General features: G+C 44.1%; 8 non-coding genes across 8 annotated transcripts; 4 read left to right on the top strand and 4 right to left on the bottom strand.

The window, feature by feature from the left end:
• The first annotated feature begins 2,002 nt into the window (after positions 1–2,002).
• TRNAP-AGG (transfer RNA proline (anticodon AGG)) lies at positions 2,003–2,074 on the top strand. The gene has a single exon. It is a non-coding gene; the product is annotated as a tRNA-Pro (tRNA).
• A 654-nt stretch (positions 2,075–2,728) lies between these two features.
• On the bottom strand, positions 2,729–2,800 carry TRNAP-UGG (transfer RNA proline (anticodon UGG)). The gene has a single exon. It is a non-coding gene; the product is annotated as a tRNA-Pro (tRNA).
• A 3,594-nt stretch (positions 2,801–6,394) lies between these two features.
• Positions 6,395–6,466, bottom strand: TRNAP-UGG (transfer RNA proline (anticodon UGG)). The gene has a single exon. It is a non-coding gene; the product is annotated as a tRNA-Pro (tRNA).
• Positions 6,467–9,364: 2,898 nt separating this feature from the next.
• TRNAP-AGG (transfer RNA proline (anticodon AGG)) lies at positions 9,365–9,436 on the top strand. Its single transcript has one exon. It is a non-coding gene; the product is annotated as a tRNA-Pro (tRNA).
• A 316-nt stretch (positions 9,437–9,752) lies between these two features.
• Positions 9,753–9,824, bottom strand: TRNAP-UGG (transfer RNA proline (anticodon UGG)). Its single transcript has one exon. It is a non-coding gene; the product is annotated as a tRNA-Pro (tRNA).
• Positions 9,825–12,221: 2,397 nt separating this feature from the next.
• TRNAP-AGG (transfer RNA proline (anticodon AGG)) lies at positions 12,222–12,293 on the top strand. The gene has a single exon. It is a non-coding gene; the product is annotated as a tRNA-Pro (tRNA).
• Positions 12,294–12,945: 652 nt separating this feature from the next.
• On the bottom strand, positions 12,946–13,018 carry TRNAP-UGG (transfer RNA proline (anticodon UGG)). Its single transcript has one exon. It is a non-coding gene; the product is annotated as a tRNA-Pro (tRNA).
• A 2,879-nt stretch (positions 13,019–15,897) lies between these two features.
• TRNAP-AGG (transfer RNA proline (anticodon AGG)) lies at positions 15,898–15,969 on the top strand. Its single transcript has one exon. It is a non-coding gene; the product is annotated as a tRNA-Pro (tRNA).
• Positions 15,970–16,737: the final 768 nt, after the last annotated feature.

Genomic DNA, 16,737 nt, shown 5'->3' with positions numbered 1-16,737 from the left:
TCAATATTTTACCCCGTAAAGAATACGAAATATTAAGCGGAATTTATGACGATGCGCACTTTGGTTTTGAAATTTTTGTAGCTAAACGGTAATCGCTATCAGCAAAACGATTGCACTTTCGTCTCCTAAAATGAGGAGATCTACAGTTTTGGTCCTATGAACTTTTGTCGTAGCTCGACCCCTTCTACCTTAGATTGACCTTGATTTTCCCGGTTCTGGTCAATATTGATCATTTTCCAATAATTATTTTACTGATTTACACACTCCAGACAGATAGATGCACGAAATTCAGCAGGCTCCTTGGTACAATCATTGGCCATATGCAGACCGACTTTCATTATTCTAGCCGCCTTGAATGTATGCGGAAACGGAAGGAATATGCGCAACACTACTCAAATTTCAGCCGAATTTGTGATTCTTAAGCAATCTGTGATGAAGCCGATAGAGATACGGCAAAACCTCAAACAAAAATTGTACGCCGTTTCATCGTCAAGAATGTACCTGTCTGCTAATTTGGCATATCATTTCTCAACTTGTTAAAAGTGTACGAAATTTTACATGGATTGATAAGTTCACCTCTTTCTACGGTATAAATAGCCAGGATACGACAAAATATCCTAAATCCAAAATATAGGTGACAAAAAGTTTCGTCTAATGGCGCAATCCGTACCTCGATACGGCGTACCGTTTGGCCACAATTAATTTCCAAATGAAAGTCTGCACCCATTAGCGTGCACATTGCCTGGATATATCTTTTATGCCTTAGACAGAGCTGCATTTTCAGAATTTACGTCAATATTGTACATTTTCAAAATCTCATTTTACTGTGCTAACACAAATAAGACCGACAGAATCATGAAATTCGGCAGGCTCACTGAAACTTCCGTGGGTCATATGTGAGAAAAATGCATGATTCTAGCACCGTGGACAAAAGGAATATGTGGACACTGTAATCGTAATGTAAGGTTCTAAGCCAGTCTACGGCTTACACAATGCAGATACGACAAAACATCAATAAACGAAAATGTTGATCGTTTCAACTACGATGCACCGACCAAGTTTTAGGACTAAAGCTGCCCATTACGTTAGGATAATAATTTCCATTTTTTAAGAAGCGTACGTAATGTTCATCGCGTCGAAACGTTTACATCTATCTCTGCTACAAACTGTGAATATACTGTGCGAGAAAATATCATAGGACCAAATAAGTACGCAAAAATATGGGCCGTCTTGACGCGCATAGTAATTTTCCAAGTGACCACTTGTAATGTAGAGGAGTTGGGGGTTTAGGGGCGGAGCCCCAACGAGCGAAAGCGAGTCTTATCTTCAATGTCACAACATAATTGAAGGAAGATTTTTGGGTTAAAACAGACAGACTTCAATGAGAATTTAGTGAATGACAATTTAACATATCTTACATTCCGTTATCTACTTCTTTATCTGTTTACCGTCTTGCCTTAAGAGCAGACTCTGGGAAGGGGGAAACAAGTGGCGAGGATGAACAGTACCTCGCCCAGGCGGCCACACCTGCTATGCTGAACAGGGACCTTGCGGGGGAATGGGAAGATTGGAGGGGATAGACAAGGAAGAGTGCCTTAAGTTTTGTAACATCTCGGCGTTTGATTGGAGGAGAAATGGGAAGCCGCGAGAAACCACTTCGAGCATGGCCGAGGAGGGAATCAATCCTACAGGGGTGCGTGGGCCCCGTATGTACCGGTACCACTTTCAAATTTAGGTGTCTTAATATAAGTGAATATTTAACTTGTAACAAAGTGGTATACCACTGATTGTGGTGTTGCGCTCTAAATCACTCTCAGTCGAGTTGGCAGCACCGACAGAAAGAGCGCCCCACAGTCGCTTCACCCTCACCCTCCCCGTTGCCAAATCTACAGTCAATTCGAATCCGTTAAACTAATCAAATCCACGCGTTTATGTCGCGAGTCAGGCGACGTTTTATCGTGGGAATAAATACATGCTATCTTTACAGCGCGAGCTGTCTAGTGGCTCGTTGGTCTAGGGGTATGATTCTCGCTTAGGGTGCGAGAGGTCCCGGGTTCAAATCCCGGACGAGCCCAAGAGTTTTGTAATCTCACAGTCCATAGTTTGAAGTAGAGAACAGTAGCCACTCACGTTTCACTGGGATTGATCTGGTTATTCGTTGAACTGCGAAAGCCCTGGATTACAATAATGTACCATACCGACATTTGCTTGGAGGAGAATTTGGACACCGCGTTAAACAGCTCCAGATGGCAGCGCCCCGCAGTGTACCGTGCTCCAGCCTGCGTGCCACGTTTGAAGTTCGTGGCAGAGCCGGGAATCGAAGTCGGGCCAGCGGGTGTGGCAAATTTTCACGCTAACCACTACTCCACACAGGCGGAAATCCCCGATCTCGATTAATAATCACCACCATTTCCTAATTATGTAATTAAATTTGAAATCGTACAGCAACCATCGCAGATCATGAGGGAACCGTATCTTAGTCATTTAGTGATGATCGAATCGACTGGACAGTAGGTAAAGGGCTCAAGTATTGTAACTCGAATCCAGGGATAGTCCATTTGCTCTTGTTTGTGTTCAATTGAGAGGGACTTTATTGTATATAACGTTTTGCTGGCATATTTAGGAAACGCATGTAAGGGAAGATTTACATCAAATAGGCAGAAGAACTCTTCGCAAGGCAATATCACTAACGTACATTGATATTCCTCGAAAACATTTAAAAACAGACGGGCTCGTCCGGGATTTGAACCCGGGACCTCTCGCACCCAAAGCGAGAATCATACCCCTAGACCAACGAGCCAACTGCGCAACAGTAGAGCTGATCACTGCTATCTCACCACGACTGTTACTAAAGCTGCCAATGTACATGTTGGTACAAGGTAGATCGCTTCTAGGGAAGCAGAAACTCTATTATATAAAGCCGTACTGCTGACTCACTGACTGACATAAATGATTGACCACTTCCAGATGAGGTAGAAACGTTAAATTAAGCAAAGTTGTATCTATTAGTGTGAAAGCTAGGGAAGAGTTCCGAAGAGTTCAATATTTTTTGTGGTGCCCCCCACCACAAAACAAAATTTCGGACGCCATGTTGCAGTGCCCTAGATAATTAGAATTCCGGAAATTTATAGCTCTTAGCCTGTAAACTGCGGAGAAATCGCAAGAAGTTCAAGTATTCAATATTTTACCCCGTAAAGAATACGAAATATTAAGCGGAATTTATGACGATGCGCACTTTGGTTTCGAAATTTTTGTAGCTAAACGGTAATCGCTATCAGCAAAACGATTGCACTTTCGTCTCCTAAAATGAGGAGATCTACAGTTTTGGTCCTATGAACTTTTGTCGTAGCTCGACCCCTTCTACCTTAGATTGACCTTGATTTTCCCGGTTCTGGTCAATATTGATCATTTTCCAATAATTATTTTACTGATTTACACACTCCAGACAGATAGATGCACGAAATTCAGCAGGCTCCTTGGTACAATCATTGGCCATATGTAGACCGACTTTCATTATTCTAGCCGCCTTGAATGTATGCGGAAACGGAAGGAATATGCGCAACACTACTCAAATTTCAGCCGAATTTGTGATTCTTAAGCAATCTGTGATGAAGCCGATAGAGATACGGCAAAACCTCAAACAAAAATTGTAGGCCGTTTCATCGTCAAGAATGTACCTGTCTGCTAATTTGGCATATCATTTTTCAACTTGTTAAAAGTGTACGAAATTTTACATGGATTGATAAGTTCACCTCTTTCTACGGTATAAATAGCCAGGATACGACAAAATATCCTAAATCCAAAATATAGGTGACAAAAAGTTTCGTCTAATGGCGCAATCCGTACCTCGATACGGCGTACCGTTTGGCCACAATTAATTTCCAAATGAAAGTCTGCACCCATTAGCGTGCACATTGCCTGGATATATCTCTTATGCCTTAGACAGAGCTGCATTTTCAGAATTTACGTCAATATTGTACATTTTCAAAATCTCATTTTACTGTGCTAACACAAATAAGACCGACAGAATCATGAAATTCGGCAGGCTCACTGAAACTTCCGTGGGTCATATGTGAGAAAAATGCATGATTCTAGCACCGTGGACAAATGCAGAAATGAAAGGAATATGTGGACACTGTAATCCTAATGTAAGGTTCTAAGCCAGTCTACGGCTTACACTATGCAGATACGACAAATCATCAATAAACGAAAATGTAGATCGTTTCAACTACGATGCACCGACCAAGTTTTAGGACTAAAGCTGCCCATTACGTTAGGATAATAATTTCGCATTTTTTAAGAAGCGTACGTAATGTTCATCGCGTCGAAACGTTTACATCTATCTCTGCTACAAACTGTGAATATACTGTGCGAGAAAATATCATAGGACCAAATAAGTACGCAAAAATATGGGCCGTCTTGACGCGCATAGTAATTTTCCAAGTGACCACTTGTAATGTAGAGGAGTTGGGGGTTTAGGGGCGGAGCCCCAACGAGCGAAAGCGAGTCTTATCTTCAATGTCACAACATAATTGAAGGAAGATTTTTGGGTTAAAACAGACAGACTTCAATGAGAATTTAGTGAATGACAATTTAACATATCTTCATCATCATCATCTGTTTACCCACCTCTACCGCCTCAAGGGCAGTGTCCTGGAGCTTCAGACTCTTGGTCGGGGGATACAACTGGGGAGTATGACCAGTACGTCGCCCAGGCGGCCTCACCTGCTATGCTGAACAGGGGCCTTGTGGAGGGATGGGAAGATTGGAAGGGATAGGCAAGGAAGAGGGAAGGAAGCGGCCGTGGCCTTAAGTTACGTACCATCCCGGCATTCGCCGGGAGGCGAAGTGGGAAACCACGGAAAACCACTTCCAGGATGGCTGAGGTGGGAATCGAACCCACCTCTACTCAGTTGACCTCCCGAGGCTGAGTGGACCCCGTTCCAGCCCTCGTACCACTTTTCAAATTTCGTGGCAGAGCCGGGAATCGAACCCGGGCCTCCGGGGTGGCAGCTAATCACGCTAACCCCTACACCACAGAGGCGGACTTAACATATCTTACATTCCGTTATCTACTACTTTATCTGTTTACCGTCTTGCCTTAAGAGCAGACTCTGGGTAGGGGGATACAAGTGGCGAGGATGAACAGTACCTCGCCCAGGCGGCCACACCTGCTATGCTGAACAGGGACCTTGCGGGGGAATGGGAAAATTGGAGGGGATAGACAAGGAAGAGTGCCTTAAGTTTTGTAACATCCCGGCGTTTGATTGGAGGAGAAATGGGAAGCCGCGAGAAACCACTTCGAGCATGGCCGAGGAGGGAATCAATCCTACAGGGGTGCGTGGGCCCCGTATGTACCGGTACCACTTTCAAATTTAGGTGTCTTAATATAAGTGAATATTTAACTTGTAACAAAGTGGTATACCAGTGAATGTGGTGTTGCGCTCTAAATCACTCTCAGTCGAGTTGGCAGCACCGACAGAAAGAGCGCCCCACAGTCGCTTCACCCTCACCCTCCCCGTTGCCAAATCTACAGTCAATTCGAATCCGTTAAACTAATCAAATCCACGCGTTTATGTCGCGAGTCAGGCGACGTTTTATCGTGGGAATAAATACATACTATCTTTACAGCGCGAACGGTCGAGTGGCTCGTTGGTGTAGGGGTTTGATTCTCGTTTAGGGTGCGAGAGGTCCCGGGTTCAAATCCCGGACGAGCCCAAGAGTTTTGTAATCTCACAGTCCATAGTTTGAAGTAGAGAACAGTAGCCACTCACGTTTCACTGGGATTGATCTGGTTATTCGTTGAACTGCGAAAGCCCTGGATTACAATAATGTACCATACCGACATTTGCTTGGAGGAGAATTTGGACACCGCGTTAAACAGCTCCAGATGGCAGCGCCCCGCAGTGTACCGTGCTCCAGCCAGCGTGCCACGTTTGAAGTTCGTGGCAGAGCCGGGATTCGAAGTCGGGCCAGCGGGTGTGGCAAATTATCACGCTAACCACTACTCCACACAGGCGGACAGTCACAATTTTCAAGGAGAGAAATCCCCGATCTCGATTAATAATCACCACCATTTCCTAATTATGTAATTAAATTTGAAATCGTACAGCAACCATCGCAGATCATGAGGGAACCGTATCTTAGTCATTTAGTGATGATCGAATCGACTGGACAGTAGGTAAAACGCTCAAGTATTGTAACTCGAATCCAGGGATAGTCCATTTGCTCTTGTTTGTGTTCAATTGAGAGGACTTTACTGTATATAACGTTTTGCTGGCATATTTAGGAAACGCATGTAAGGGAAGATTTACATCAAATAGGCAGAAGAACTCTTCGCAAGGCAATATCACTAACGTACATTGATATTCCTCGAAAACCTTTAAAAACAGACGGGCTCGTCCGGGATTTGAACCCGGGACCTCTCGCACCCAAAGCGAGAATCATACCCCTAGACCAACGAGCCAACTGCGCAACAGTAGAGCTGATCACTGCTATCTCACCACGACTGTTACTAAAGCTGCCAATGTACATGTTGGTACAAGGTAGATCGCTTCTAGGGAAGCAGAATCTCTATTATATAAAGCCGTACTGCTGACTCACTGACTGACATAAATGATTGACCACTTCCAGATGAGGTAGAAACGTTAAATTAAGCAAAGTTGTATCTATTAGTGTGAAAGCTAGGGAAGAGTTCCGAAGAGTTCAATATTTTTTGTGGTGCCCCCCACCACAAAACAAAATTTCGGACGCCATGTTGCAGTGCCCTAGATAATTAGAATTCCGCAAATTTATAGCTCTTAGCCTGTAAACTGCGGAGAAATCGCAAGAAGTTCAAGTATTCAATATTTTACCCCGTAAAGAATACGAAATATTAAGCGGAATTTATGACGATGCGCACTTTGGTTTCGAAATTTTTGTAGCTAAACGGTAATCGCTATCAGCAAAACGATTGCACTTTCGTCTCCTAAAATGAGGAGATCTACAGTTTTGGTCCTATGAACTTTTGTCGTAGCTCGACCCCTTCTACCTTAGATTGACCTTGATTTTCCCGGTTCTGGTCAATATTGATCATTTTCCAATAATTATTTTACTGATTTACACACTCCAGACAGATAGATGCACGAAATTCAGCAGGCTCCTTGGTACAATCATTGGCCATATGTAGACCGACTTTCATTATTCTAGCCGCCTTGAATGTATGCGGAAACGGAAGTAATATGCGGAACACTACTCAAATTTCAGCCGAATTTGTGATTCTTAAGCAATCTGTGATGAAGCCGATAGAGATACGGCAAAACCTCAAACAAAAATTGTAGGCCGTTTCATCGTCAAGAATGTACCTGTCTGCTAATTTGGCATAGGCCTATCATTTTTCAACTTGTTAAAATTGTACGAAATTTTACATGGATTGATAAGTTCACCTCTTTCTACGGTATAAATAGCCAGGATACGACAAAATATCCTAAATCCAAAATATAGGTGATAAAAAGTTTCGTCTAATGGCGCAATCCGTACCTCGATACGGCGTACCGTTTGGCCACAATTAATTTCCAAATGAAAGTCTGCACCCATTAGCGTGCACATTCATCATCATCATCATCATCTGTTTACCCTCCAGGTTCGGCTTTTCCCTCGGACTGAGCGAGGGATCTCACCTCTACCGCCTCAAGGGCAGTGTCCTGGAGCTTCAGACTCTTGGTCGGGGGATACAACTGGGGAGTATGGCCAGTACCTCGCCCAGGCGGCCTCACCTGCTATAGTGAACAGGGGCCTAGTAGGGGGATGGGAAGATTGGAAGGGATAGGCAAGGATGAGGGAAGGAAGCGGCCGTGGCCTTACGATAGGTACCATCCCGGCATTTGCCTGGAGGGGAAGTGGGAAACCACGGAAAACCACTTCGAGGATGGCTGAGATGGGAATCGAACCCGCCTCTACTCAGTTGACCTCCCGAGGCTGAGTGGACCCCGTTCCAGCCCTCGTACCACTTTTCAAATTTCGTGGCAGAGCCGGGAATCGAACCCGGACCTCCGGGGGCGGCAGCTAATCACGCTATCCACTACACCACAGAGGCGGCAGCGTGCACATTGCCTGGATATATCTCTTATGCCTTAGACAGAGCTGCATTTTCAGAATTTACGTCAATATTGTACATTTTCAAAATCTCATTTTACTGTGCTAACACAAATAAGACCGACAAAATCATGAAATTCGGCAGGCTCACTGAAACTTCCGTGGGTCATATGTGAGAAAAATGCATGATTCTAGCACCGTGGACAAATGCAGAAATATAAGGAATATGTGGACACTGTAATCCTAATGTAAGGTTCTAAGCCAGTCTACGGCTTACACAATGCAGATACGACAAAACATCAATAAACGAAAATGTAGATCGTTTCAACTACGATGCACCGACCAAGTTTTAGGACTAAAGCTGCCCATTACGTTAGGATAATAATTTCGCATTTTTTAAGAAGCGTACGTAATGTTCATCGCGTCGAAACGTTTACATCTACCTCTGCTACAAACTGTGAATATACTGTGCGAGAAAATATCATAGGACCAAATAAGTACGCAAAAATATGGGCCGTCTTGACGCGCATAGTAATTTTCCAAGTGACCACTTGTAATGTAGAGGAGTTGGGGGTTTAGGGGCGGAGCCCCAACGAGCGAAAGCGAGTCTTATCTTCAATGTCACAACATAATTGAAGGAAGATTTTTGGGTTAAAACAGACAGACTTCAATGAGAATTTAGTGAATGACAATTTAACATATCTTACATTCCGTTATCTACTTCTTTATCTGTTTACCGTCTTGCCTTAAGAGCAGACTCTGGGTAGGGGGATACAAGTGGCGAGGATGAACAGTACCTCGCCCAGGCGGCCACACCTGCTATGCTGAACAGGGACCTTGCGGGGGAATGGGAAGATTGGAGGGGATAGACAAGGAAGAGTGCCTTAAGTTTTGTAACATCTCGGCGTTTGATTGGAGGAGAAATGGGAAGCCGCGAGAAACCACTTCGAGCATGGCCGAGGAGGGAATCAATCCTACAGGGGTGCGTGGGCCCCGTATGTACCGGTACCACTTTCAAATTTAGGTGTCTTAATATAAGTGAATATTTAACTTGTAACAAAGTGGTATACCAGTGAATGTGGTGTTGCGCTCTAAATCACTCTCAGTCGAGTTGGCAGCACCGACAGAAAGAGCGCCCCACAGTCGCTTCACCCTCACCCTCCCCGTTGCCAAATCTACAGTCAATTCGAATCCGTTAAACTAATCAAATCCACGCGTTAATGTCGCGAGTCAGGCGACGTTTTATCGTGGAAATAAATACATGCTATCTTTACAGCGCGAGCTGTCGCGTGGCTCGTTGGTCTAGGGGTATGATTCTCGCTTAGGGTGCGAGAGGTCCCGGGTTCAAATCCCGGACGAGCCCAAGAGTTTTGTAATCTCACAGTCCATAGTTTGAAGTAGAGAACAGTAGCCACTCACGTTTCACTGGGATTGATCTGGTTATTCGTTGAACTGCGAAAGCCCTGGATTACAATAATGTACCATACCGACATTTGCTTGGAGGAGAATTTGGACACCGCGTTAAACAGCTCCAGATGGCAGCGCCCCGCAGTGTACCGTGCTGGCATATTTAGGAAACGCATGTAAGGGAAGATTTACATCAAATAGGCAGAAGAACTCTTCGCAAGGCAATATCACTAACGTACATTGATATTCCTCGAAAACATTTAAAAACAGACGGGCTCGTCCGGTATTTGAACCCGGGACCTCTCGCACCCAAAGCGAGAATCATACCCCTAGACCAACGAGCCAACTGCGCAACAGTAGAGCTGATCACTGCTATCTCACCACGACTGTTACTAAAGCTGCCAATGTACATGTTGGTACAAGGTAGATCGCTTCTAGGGAAGCAGAATCTCTATTATATAAAGCCGTACTGCTGACTCACTGACTGACATAAATGATTGACCACTTCCAGATGAGGTAGAAACGTTAAATTAGGCAAAGTTGTATCTATTAGTGTGAAAGCTAGGGAAGAGTTCCGAAGAGTTCAATATTTTTTGTGGTGCCCCCCACCCCAAAACAAAATTTCGGACTCCATGTTGCAGTGCCCTAGATAATTAGAATTCCGCAAATTTATAGCTCTTAGCCTGTAAACTGCGGAGAAATCGCAAGAAGTTCAAGTATTCAATATTTTACCCCGTAAAGAATACGAAATATTAAGCGGAATTTATGACGATGCGCACTTTGGTTTCGAAATTTTTGTAGCTAAACGGTAATCGCTATCAGCAAAACGATTGCACTTTCGTCTCCTAAAATGAGGAGATCTACAGTTTTGGTCCTATGAACTTTTGTCGTAGCTCGACCCCTTCTACCTTAGATTGACCTTGATTTTCCCGGTTCTGGTCAATATTGATCATTTTCCAATAATTATTTTACTGATTTACACACTCCAGACAGGTAGATGCACGAAATTCAGCAGGCTCCTTGGTACAATCATTGGCCATATGTAGACCGACTTTCATTATTCTAGCCGCCTTGAATGTATGCGGAAACGGAAGGAATATGCGCAACACTACTCAAATTTCAGCCGAATTTGTGATTCTTAAGCAATCTGTGATGAAGCCGATAGAGATACGGCAAAACCTCAAACAAAAATTGTAGGCCGTTTCATCGTCAAGAATGTACCTGTCTGCTAATTTGGCATAGGCCTATCATTTTTCAACCTGTTAAAAGTGTACGAAATTTTACATGGATTGATAAGTTCACCTCTTTCTACGGTATAAATAGCCAGGATACGACAAAATATCCTAAATCCAAAATATAGGTGACAAAAAGTTTCGTCTAATGGCGCAATCCGTATCTCGATACGGCGTACCGTTTGGCCACAATTAATTTCCAAATGAAAGTCTGCACCCATTAGCGTGCACATTGCCTGGATATATCTCTTATGCCTTAGACAGAGCTGCATTTTCAGAATTTACGTCAATATTGTACATTTTCAAAATCTCATTTTACTGTGCTAACACGAATACGACCGACAGAATCATGAATATCGGCAGGCTCACTGAAACTTCCGTGGGTCATATGTGAGAAAAATGCATGATTCTAGCACCGTGGACAAATGCAGTAATGAAAGGAATATGTGGACACTGTAATCCTAATGTAAGGTTCTAAGCCAGTCTACGGCTTACACAATGCAGATACGACAAAACATCAATAAACGAAAATGTAGATCGTTTCAACTACGATGCACCGACCAAGTTTTAGGACTAAAGCTGCCCATTACGTTAGGATAATAATTTCGCATTTTTTAAGAAGCGTACGTAATGTTCATCGCGTCGAAACGTTTACATCTATCTCTGCTACACACCGTGAATATACTGTGCGAGAAAATATCATAGGACCAAATAAGTACGCAAAAATATGGGCCGTCTTGACGCGCATAGTAATTTTCCAAGTGACCACTTGTAATGTAGAGGAGTTGGGGGTTTAGGGGCGGAGCCCCAACGAGCGAAAGCGAGTCTTATCTTCAATGTCACAACATAATAGAAGGAAGATTTTTGGGTTAAAACAGACAGACTTCAATGAGAATTTAGTGAATGACAATTTAACATATCTTACATTCCGTTATCTACTTCTTTATCTGTTTACCGTCTTGCCTTAAGAGCAGACTCTGGGTAGGGGGATACAAGTGGCGAGGATGAACAGTACCTTGCCCAGGCGGCCACACCTGCTATGCTGAACAGTGATCTTGCGGGGGAATGGGAAGATTGGAGGGGATAGACAAGGAAGAGTGCCTTAAGTTTTGTAACATCCCGGCGTTTGATTGGAGGAGAAATGGGAAGCCGCGAGAAACCACTTCGAGCATGGCCCAGGAGGGAATCAATCCTACAGGGGTGCGTGGGCCCCGTTTGTACCGGTACCACTTTCAAATTTAGGTGTCTTAATATAAGTGAATATTTAATTTGTAACAAAGTGGTATACCAGTGAATGAGGCGTTGCGCTCTAAATCACTCTCAGTCGAGTTGGCAGCACCGACAGAAAGAGCGCCCCACAGTCGCTTCACCCTCACCCTCCCCGTTGCCAAATCTACATTCAATTCGAATCCGTTAAACTAATCATATCCACGCGTTTATGTCGCGAGTCAGGCGACGTTTTATCGTGGGAATAAATACATGCTATCTTTACAGCGCGAGCTGTCGAGTGGCTCGTTGGTCTAGGGGCATGATTCTCGCTTAGGGTGCGAGAGGTCCCGGGTTCAAGTCCCGGACGAGCCCAAGAGTTTTGTAATCTCACAGTCCATAGTTTGAAGTAGAGAACAGTAGCCACTCACGTTTCACTGGGATTGATCTGGTTATTCGTTGAACTGCGAAAGCCCTGGATTACAATAATGTACCATACCGACATTTGCTTGGAGGAGAATTGGGACACCGCGTTAAACAGCTCCAGATGGCGGCGCCCCGCAGTGTACCGTGCTCCAGCCAGCGTGCCACGTTTGAAGTTTCGTGGCAGAGCCGGGAATCGAAGTCGCGCCAGCGGGTGTGGCAAATTATCACGCTAACCACTACTCCACACAGGCGGAAACCCCGATCTCGATTAATAATCACCACCATTTCCTAATTATGTAATTTTGTTTGAAATCGTACAGCAACCATCGCAGATCATGAGGGAACCGTATCCTAGACATTTAGGATGATCGAATCGACTGGACAGTAGGTAAAACGCCCAAGTATTGTAACTCGAATCCAGGGATAGTCCATTTGCTCTTGTGTGTGTTCAATTGAGAGGGACTTTACTGTATATAACGTTTTGCTGGCATATTTAGGAAACGCATGTAAGGGAAAATTTACATCAAATAGGCAGAAGAACTCTTCGCAAGGCAATATCACTAACGTACATTGATATTCCTCGAAAACATTTAAAAACAGACGCGCTCGTCCGGGATTTGAACCCGGGACCTCTCGCACCCAAAGCGAGAATCAGACCCCTAGACCAACGAGCCAACTGCGCAACAGTAGAGCTGATCACTGCTATCTCACCACGACTGTTACTAAAGCTGCCAATGTACATGTTGGTACAAGGTAGATCGCTTCTAGGGAAGCAGAATCTCTATTATATAAAGTCGTACTGCTGACTCACTGACTGATATAAATGATTGACCACTTCCTGATGAGGTAGAAACGTTAAATTAGGCAAAGTTGTATCTATTAGTGTGAAAGCTAGGGAAAAGTTCCGAAGAGTTCAATATTTTTAGTGGTGCCCCCCACCCCAAAACAAAATTTCGGACGCCATGTTGCAGTGCCCTAGATAATTAGAATTCCGCAAATTTATAGCTCTTAGCCTGTAAACTGCGGAGAAATCGCAAGAAGTTCAAGTATTCAATATTTTACCCCGTAAAGAATCATCATCATCATCATCTGTTTACCCTCCAGGTTCGGTTTTTCCCTCGGACGTAGCGAGGGATCCCACCTCTACCGCCTCAAGGGCAGTGTCCTGGAGCTTCAGACTCTTGGTCGGGGGATACAACTGGGGAGTATGACCAGTACCTCGCCCAGGCGGCCTCACCTGCTATGCTGAACAGGGGCCTTGTGGAAGGATGGGAAGATTGGAAGGGATAGGCAAGGAAGAGGGAAGGAAGCGGCCGTGGCCTGAAGTTAGGTACCATCCCGGCATTCGCCTGGAGGAGAAGTGGGAAACCACGGAAAACCACTTCGAGGATGGCTGAGGTGGGAATCGAACCCACCTCTACTCAGTTGACCTCCCGAGGCTGAGTGGACCCCGTTCCAGCCCTCGTACCACTTTTCAAATTTCGTGGCAGAGCCGGGAATCGAACCCGGGCCTCCGGGGGTGGCAGCTAATCACGCTAACCACTACACCACAGAGGCGGACCCCCGTAAAGAATACGAAATATTAAGCGGAATTTATGACGATGCGCACTTTGGTTTCGAAATTTTTGTAGCTAAACGGTAATCGCTATCAGCAAAACGATTGCACTTTCGTCTCCTAAAATGAGGAGATCTACAGTTTTGGTCCTATGAACTTTTGTCGTATCTCGACCCCTTCTACCTTAGATTGACCTTGATTTTCCCGGTTCTGGTCAATATTGATCATTTTCCAATAATTATTTTACTGATTTACACACTCCAGACAGATTGATGCACGAAATTCAGCAGGCTCCTTGGTACAATCATTGGCCATATGTAGACCGACTTTCATTATTCTATCCGCCTTGAATGTATGCGGAAACGGAAGGAATATGCGGAACACTACTCAAATTTCAGCCGAATTTGTGATTCTTAAGCAATCTGTGATGAAGCCGATAGAGATACGGCAAAACCTCAAACAAAAATTGTAGGCCGTCTCATCGTCAAGATTGTACCTGTCTGCTAATTTCGCATATCATTTTTCAACTTGTTAAAAGTGTACGAAATATTACATGGATTGATAAGTTCACCTCTTTCTACGGTATAAATAGCCAGGATACGACAAAATATCCTAAATCCAAAATATAGGTGACAAAAAGTTTCGTCTAATGGCGCAATCCGTATCTCGATACGGCGTACCGTTTGGCCACAATGAATTTCCAAATGAAAGTCTGCACCCATTAGCGTGCACATTGCCTGGATATATCTCTTATGCCTTAGACAGAGCTGCATTTTCAGAATTTACGTCAATATTGTACATTTTCAAAATCTCATTTTACTGTGCTAACACAAATAAGACCGACAGAATCATGAAATTCGGCAGGCTCACTGAAACTTCCGTGGGTCATATGTGAGAAAAATGCATGATTCTAGCACCGTGGACAAAAGGAATATGTGGACACTGTAATCCTAATGTAAGGTTCTAAGCCAGTCTACGGCTTACACAATGCAGATACGAGAAAACATCAATAAACGAAAATGTAGATCGTTTCAACTACGATGCACCGACCAAGTTTTAGGACTAAAGCTGCCCATTACGTTAGGATAATAATTTCGCATTTTTTAAGAAGCGTACGTAATGTTCATCGCGTCGAAACGTTTACATCTATCTCTGCTACAAACCGTGAATATACTGTGCGAGAAAATATCATAGGACCAAATAAGTACGCAAAAATATGGGCCGTCTTGACGCGCATAGTAATTTTCCAAGTGACCACTTGTAATGTAGAGGAGTTGGGGGTTTAGGGGCGGAGCCCCAACGAGCGAAAGCGAGTCTTATCTTCAATGTCACAACATAATTGAAGGAAGATTTTTGGGTTAAAACAGACAGACTTCAATGAGAATTTAGTGAATGACAATTTAACATATCTTACATTCCGTTATCTACTTCTTTATCTGTTTACCGTCTTGCCTTAAGAGCAGACTCTGGGTAGGGGGATACAAGTGGCGAGGATGAACAGTACCTCGCCCAGGCGGCCACACCTGCTATGCTGAACAGGGACCTTGCGGGGGAATGGGAAGATTGGAGGGGATAGACAAGGAAGAGTGCCTTAAATTTTGTAACATCCCGGCGTTTGATTGGAGGAGAAATGGGAAGCCGCGAGAAACCACTTCGAGCATGGCCGAGGAGGGAATCAATCCTACAGGGGTGCGTGGGCCCCGTATGTACCGGTACCACTTTCAAATTTAGGTGTCTTAATATAAGTGAATATTTAACTTGTAACAAAGTGGTGTACCAGTGAATGTGGTGTTGCGCTCTAAATCACTCTCAGTCGAGTTGGCAGCACCGACAGAAAGAGCGCCCCACAGTCGCTTCACCCTCACCCTCCCCGTTGCCAAATCTACAGTCAATTCGAATCCGTTAAACTAATCAAATCCACGCGTTTATGTCGCGAGTCAGGCGACGTTTTATCGTGGGAATAAATACATGCTATCTTTACAGCGCGAGCTGTCGAGTGGCTCGTTGGTCTAGGGGTATGATTCTCGCTTAGGGTGCGAGAGGTCCCGGGTTCAAATCCCGGACGAGCCCTAGAGTTTTGTAATCTCACAGTCCATAGTTTGAAGTAGAGAACAGTAGCCACCCACGTTTCACTGGGATTGATCTGGTTATTCGTTGAACTGCGAAAGCCCTGGATTACAATAATGTACTGCACCCGTCCCTACGCCTAATGGCTCCGGCATGATATCTACAGGGCGTTAACGGGTTGGAATAAAACAAATAGGCGCTTAACTAGACTTAGCTTAAAGGCATACAGGGTAGGAGACGGATCATACCTAATTACAATGAGAACACATTCGGGTTAAAGTTTAGATTAATACAAGTGGTTTATTAGGCCTTAATGATGATGATGATGGTAATGACGCATTTATATACAAATGAATTACATGGATTATTATCAATTGTTGTTGTTTGTTATCGACTCTTAGTCGTATGTGATGGATCCGAGTATTATCTATCGCAGAGCGATCCATTATGACGAGATTCGAACGGGAAAACACTTATCATAGACACTGAGGCTATGTGATATCATTGACCAATAGGATTAACAGGCATGCAACGAATCTGAGCAATCCCTATACTAAACACACAACTATTCCCCAACGAAGTACCAAGAAGGAACTCATAAAAATGTGGAACAAACGCCCGGGTTTGAACCGACCCACACTTGTAAAATTTTCACCACCCCGATGGTCAGCACCATCGGCAACTCAATTATAATCACAACAAGATAGATAAACCCTTAAAGAACACAAATTATATACAGTAAACACGTGAGACATCCAGCCTTCGGTTGAG

Source organism: Anabrus simplex, chromosome 4 (genome assembly GCF_040414725.1).
Source record: "Anabrus simplex isolate iqAnaSimp1 chromosome 4, ASM4041472v1, whole genome shotgun sequence".
In the NCBI taxonomy this organism is placed as follows: domain Eukaryota; kingdom Metazoa; phylum Arthropoda; class Insecta; order Orthoptera; family Tettigoniidae; genus Anabrus; species Anabrus simplex.
The sequence above is the reverse complement of the archived record's forward strand: the minus strand, read 5'-3'. Positions and strand labels throughout refer to the sequence as shown.